This window comes from Physeter macrocephalus, chromosome 3, assembly GCF_002837175.3.
Source record: "Physeter macrocephalus isolate SW-GA chromosome 3, ASM283717v5, whole genome shotgun sequence".
NCBI classification, from domain to species: Eukaryota; Metazoa; Chordata; class Mammalia; order Artiodactyla; family Physeteridae; genus Physeter; species Physeter macrocephalus.
Genome location: NC_041216.1, coordinates 18,704,347 through 18,710,963, shown reverse-complemented (window position 1 = coordinate 18,710,963; position 6,617 = coordinate 18,704,347).

The following is a 6,617-nucleotide window of genomic DNA, read 5'->3' as shown; positions in this document are numbered from 1 at the left end:
TTGGGAGTGGAATGTTTGGGTCTTTGAAAATGAAGGGGATGGGGGACTCCTCACATCTCTCCGACCTTTAGAAGTCTATGATCGCCAGAGAGAAAAGGACTTCGCTGCAGCCTGTGCCCCTCTCCAGCATGAGGACCAGGTGACAGCAGAGTCACTCTGCCAGGTGTTCAGTGTTCAAAGACGTGTGTCCTGGACCGTGCGGCTCTGCTCCCGCACCCCCCACTTCCCCCTCACTCCCGCAGCCTCTCCATCCGTCTCCCTCTCAGCCCTCCACTTGAGAGTGTGGCCTACTTTCTCCTGACCTCAGGCCTTGGCTCGGCTTCCTGGCCACTGTTCCGATTTCTTCTCCACAGTCCAGTGATTCTACTAATGGCGCTCTGGGTACCACCCCTGCTGGCCTGACCCAGCTCTCCTCTAGAAGCCCTCGGTCAATCCTCTCAGCAGACACTGTCTTAAGTCCTGCTTGGTGCAGGACACCAGGGACACAGAAAGGACAGGACATTGTCTGTGCCCTTGATGAGGCAGATGAGGCAGAACCATAAATGACTGAGAGCCAGTGAAACTTTACAGGAGCTGTAACAGACGAGAAAATTCTGTACAGGGGATTGTGGGGTGAGGGGCAGGAAGCAGACGTTGTGGACAGACTCCCCATAGGAGGGCATAGGCAGGAAGGGCATTCCGAGCAGTGGAAAAAGCAAGAGCCATGGCAGAGCAGTGCAAAATCTGTTTGGGGGAAATGCAACCTGCTCTGGGCTGTTGGGTGTAAAGGGCATAATTGAGACCTGGTAAACCTGTGGTCATGGAGGACCTTGCCATACAAAGGAGTTTAGAGCAGGGGGAGTGAATAAGGGTTTTAAGCTGGGGATGGACATAGTCAAATTTGTGCTTTAGAAAAATACAACCTTGGGGCTTCCCTGGTGGCGCAGTGGTTGGGAGTCCGCCTGCCGATGCAGGGGAATCGGGTTCGTGCCCCGGTCCGGGAAGATTCCACATGCCGCGGAGCGGCTGGGCCCGTGAGCCATGGCCGCTGAGCCTGCGCGTCCAGAGCCTGTGCTCCGCAACGGGAGGGGCCGCAACAGTGAGAGGCCCGCGTACCGCAAAAAAAAAAAAAAAAAAAAAAGAAAAAGAAAAATACAACCTTGTTGATCAGTCTCATCAGATTCAGCCCACTACTCTCCATGGGGTACTTTGTGGCTGCCAGCCCATCCCATTCCACTTCCCAACCGATTCAACTCTCATACTCTCCTAGATGAGCATTTCACACCTTCCCTCTCTCAAAGCTCAGGCATCTCTTCCCCATCCTCCTTCTCAGCTTAATGACATTCCTTCCTATGTACTAAGGAAGCAGAAGCAACCAGAAGAGATGGCCCACATTCTTCCATCACTTCATTCCAACCTATGTGACTCTGCTCTGCATTCTCACTGTGACCATCAAGTGAACTCTCCAGCTCATACCCGAGCCCCTTTACTCCCTCTGTGCATTGGACCTGTCTGTTCTCCCCTATGCAAGGACATTGCCCCATCAGCCGGCCCCTGTCTGCTGGGTCGTTCTCATCACCATACAAATCTCTTTCTTACCGTGAAGTAATTTCTCAACCTTTTTTTTTTTTTGACCGTACATCTCCTCCAGCAACTGGCCCGTTTCTCTGATCATTTTCACAGCACAATTTCTCAAAAGGGTTACGTATTTTTCTCTAGCCACATTCAATTTAAAGAATTGAATCAATTCAAAAAAAGAGTCAAACTGAACATGCAGCAAGAGATTATAAAAATGACCATGGAGTTTCAAAAAAGAACCCAATAGAACTTCTAGGAATGAAAAATACATTAAATGAAATTTAAAAATCAATGGCTGGGACTTCCGTGGTGGCGCAGTGGTTAAGAATCCACCTGCCAATGCAGGGGACACGGGTTTGATTCCCGGTCTGGGAAGATCCCACTTGCCGCGGAGCAACTAAGACCATGTGCCACAACTACCGAGCCTGCGCTCTAGAGCCCACAAGCCACAACTACTGGGCCCCTGTGCCACAACTACTGAAGCCCATGCGCCTAGAGCCTATGCTCCACAACACGAGAAGCCACTTCAATGAGAAGCCCACACACCACAATGAAGAGTAGCCCCAACTTGCCGCAACTACAGAAAGCCCGCATGCAGCAACAAAGACCCAACACAGCCAAAAATAAATTAATTAAATAACTAATTAATTTAAAAAATAAAAATCGGGCTTCCCTGGTAGCGCAGTGGTTGAGAATCTGCCTGTCAATGCAGGGGACACGGGTTCGAGCCCTGGTCTGGGAAGATCCCACATGCCGTGGAGCAACTGGGCCCGTGAGCCACAATCACTGAGCCTGTGCATCTGGAGCCTGTGCTCCGCAACAAGAGAGGCCGCGATAGTGAGAGGCCCACGCACCACAATGAAGAGTGGCCCCCGCTTGCCGCAACTAGAGAAAGCCCTCGCACAGAAACTAAGACCCAACACAGCCATAAATAAATAAATAAATAAATAAATTTTTTAAAGTTATAAAAAAAAAGAGGTGTCACAGCAAGCACACTAAAAAATAAATAAATAAATTTTTAAAAAATAAAAATCAATGGCTGGATTAAATAGCAGATCATTTAGGGCTGAAAAGGTAACTTGGGAAACTGAAGATATAGTTGAAGAAACTATCTAGAATGTAGCACAGAGAGATAAAATTATAAACTACAGGAAAAAAACCCTAAAGACATGGAGGACAGAGTGGGAGGGTATAACATCCATCTCATTGGAGTTCAGTGAAGTAGGCTGAAAAATGGCCCCCCAACAGATATCCATATCCTAACACCTGGAACTTGTGAATGTTACCATATATGGAAAAAAAAGGTCTTTGCAGATGTGATTAAGTTAAGAGTCTAGGATGGGGAGATTAGGGTAGATTATCCAAGGTCCCTAAATGCAATTACCTGTATCCTTATAAGAGGGAGGTAGAGGGAGATTTGACAACACATGGAGAAGTCTACATGAAGGCAAAACAGAGATAGATTTGAAGATGCTGCCCTTGAAGACAGGAGTGATGCTGCCGCAAGCCAAGGAGGGTTAGCAGCCACCAGAGCCTGGAAGAGACAAGGAAGGTATCCCCTCCTACAGCCTCCAGAGGAAGCATGGCCCTGCTGACACCCTGATATCAGCTCAATCATACTGATTTAGGACTTTTGGCCTCCAGAACTGTAAAAGAATAAATTTCTGTTGTTTTAAGCCACCAAGTTTGTGGTAAGTTGTTACAGCAGCCAGACAACACTAATACAATGGGAAAGAAGCAATGATTGAAAAGATAACAGTAAGAATTTTTCAGAATTGATGAAATACATGAACCCTATTCAAGAAGCACAGTAAATCTCAAGTAAGATCAAAGCTTAAATTCACATGTATGTATAATATAATGCACCTGGAGAAGAGCATGGTCAAAGAGAAAATACAGTCAGAGAGGGAAACAACAGATGATTAACCAAGAAACAAGGATTCAAGGGCAGCTAACTTTTCAATGTTAACAACTATGGCTGGAAGACAGTGGAATAATATTTTCAAAGGGCCAAATAATGGTCCCATAGTGAAAATAATTGTCACTAAGATTGTGTACCCTAGGGTGGGAGGGAGGGATACGCAAGAGGGAAGAGATATGGGAACATATGTATATGTATAACTGATTCACTTTGTTGTAAAGGAGAAACTAACACACTATTGTAAAACAGTTATACTCCAATAAAGATGTTAAAAAAAAAAAAAAAAGATTGCGTACCCAGCAAAACTATCTTTCAAGAGCAAGGACAAAATTTTCAAACAAACCAATACTGGGTGTCTTGACCACCAATAAATTTCACCAAGAGTAAGTCAAACAGAGAAAGATAAATATCATATGATATCATTTATATGTGGAATCTAACAAAAAATGGTACAAATGAACTATTTACAAAACAGAAACAGACTCACAGATCCCAAAATCAAACTTATGGTTACCAAAGGGGAAATGTGGGGGGAAGTGATAAATTAGGAGATTGGGATTGACATATACACACTACTATATATAAAATAGATAACTGATAAAGACCTACTGTATAGCACAGGGAACTCTACTCAATATTCTGTAATAACCTATATGGGAAAAGAATCTGCAAAGGAATGGAGAGATATATACGTATAACTGATTCACTTTGCTGTACACCTGAAACTAACACAACATTGTAAATCAACCATACTCCAATGAAAAATTTTTTAAAACTTTCACCAAGGGAACTTTAAAAAATGTACCTCAGGTCAAAGGAAAATGATTCCAGGTGTAAGGTCAAAACTGCAAGATAGAACAATGAAAAAAAAGACAACCATGCAGGTAAATATAAACCAATGTTAACTATATAAAATATAATATCTGCAGAAATTAATTTACCATTCAGTGCAGTTCCAAATAAAATCCCAACCAGGTGTTCATGCCATATGACAATCTCTTTCTGTAATTTTTAAGGAAGGACAAAGGGCCAAAAGGAGCCAAGACATTCCTGAAGAATTACAAGGAGTAGGGCTTGGTCTACCAGGTATCAATACACCCAACATAAAGTGATCATTAAGACATTTTAAAGCATTAGTAATTGGAGTAGTGTGGTTTTGGCTCAGAGATAGACACATAGGCCACTGGATCAGACTAGAGAGTCCAGAAACAGACTCAAGCATAATGGAAATGTGACCTAGAGAAGAGGTGGTTTTAAAAATAATGCAGAAGATGAATTATTCAATAAATAGAGCTAGAACAGTTGCTTATCCATATGGAAAAGAACCTGAAATTAGATCCTTATTTATATAAAATCAATTCCAGGTGGCTAAAGACCTAAACGTGCAAGGCAAAACTTTTAGAAGAAGATACAGGAAACTATGTCCTCAGGGGAAGGAAGGATTTCCTTTAAAAGACACAAAAAGCACAGACCATACAGGAAAGCATCAATAAATTCCACTATGTTAAGAATAAGAATTTCTGTTCGCCAAAACACACCATTTAGAAAGTGAAAAGATAAGCCACAGGTTGGGAAACGCTACTTGAAAGGCATATAATTTACAAAAGATTAGGATCAGAATATATAAAAAGCTCCTAAAGAATCAATAAGAAATGGGCTTCCCTGGTGGCGCAGTGGTTGAGAATCTGCCTGCCAATGCAGGGGACACGGGTTCGAGCCCTGGTCTGGGAAGATCCCACATGCCGTGGAGCAACCGGGCCCATGAGCCACAACTACTGAGCCTGCGCATCTGGAGCCTGTGCTCTGCAACAAGAGAGGCCGCGACAGTGAGAGGCCCGCGCACCGCGATGAAGAGTGGCCCCCCTCACTGCAACTAGAGGAAGCCCTCTCACAGAAACAAAGACCCAACACAGCCAAAAATAAATAAATAAATAAATTTATAAAAAAGAGTTATCATTCCTTTAAAAAAAAAAAGAATCAATAAGAAAAAGACGACATAGCAGAAAAAGACTAGAAACTTAACCAAACGTTGCACAGACAAGGAAACAAGTATTGCCGATAAACATTTAGTCTCATTAGGAATCAGGGAAATGCAAACCTAAAACCTCCATAATATGCCAATTTACACCTACCAGGTTGGCACCTGCGTTAAAGTCTGACAACACCAAGTGTTGTCAGGGTTATGGAACGATGAAAGCTCTGTACACCACTTGTGGGAGTGCTGTTAGTTCATATGGCCGCTTTGGAAAGCAGCTTGGCATTGTCTGGTCAAGTTCAGATGCACATATCTTCCAACCCAGCATTGCTATTCCGTGTGCCTCACCGAGAAACTCTTATACATGTGCATCAGGGGATGCAATAAATATTGATTGCAGCAGCCCTATGTCCATCAAGAGGAGAATGGATCGGTGATCTTTGGTTTATTCACACAGTAGAGTGCATTACGGCAGCGAAAATGCATGCACAACAGCACTACTCAACAATATGCGTGAATTTCAGAAACAAAATGTAGATTGAAAACAAACGTGCTGTCGGAAAACTCAGACAGTCCAATTCCATTTCTCCAAAGTTCAAAGACATGCGAAACTAGACAGTATATTGTTCAGGACCGCATCCATCTGTGAGAAAACTATAAAGAAAAGGACAAAGAAATGATAAATACAAAATTCAGGTTATTGCCTCCAGATGGGAGGGACATGCAGAGCTCATGAGAGCTGGGGAAGCTTCAGGAATTAATAATGTCAGCTCTCCTAAGTAGGATGGTGGGTATATGAATGTATTATTATTATTATTTCACTTATATGTTTTACATGGATGAAATGTTCTTAATTTTTTTTAAATTAAGAAATGCAGGGAATTCCCTGGCGGTCCAGTGGTTAGGGGTCCACGCTTCCACTGCTGAGGGCCAGGGTTCAGTCCCTGGTCAGGGAACTGAGATTTTGCATGCTGAGTGGCACAGCAAAAAAAAAAAAAAAAAATTTTTTTTTAACTGAGGTATAGTTGTTTTACAATGTTGTGTTAGTTTCTAATGTACAGAGACGTGAAGTAGAGTTCCCTGTGCTATACAGCAGGTTCTTATTAGTTATCTATTTTATACATATTAGTGTATATATGTCAATCCCAATCTCCCAGTTCATCC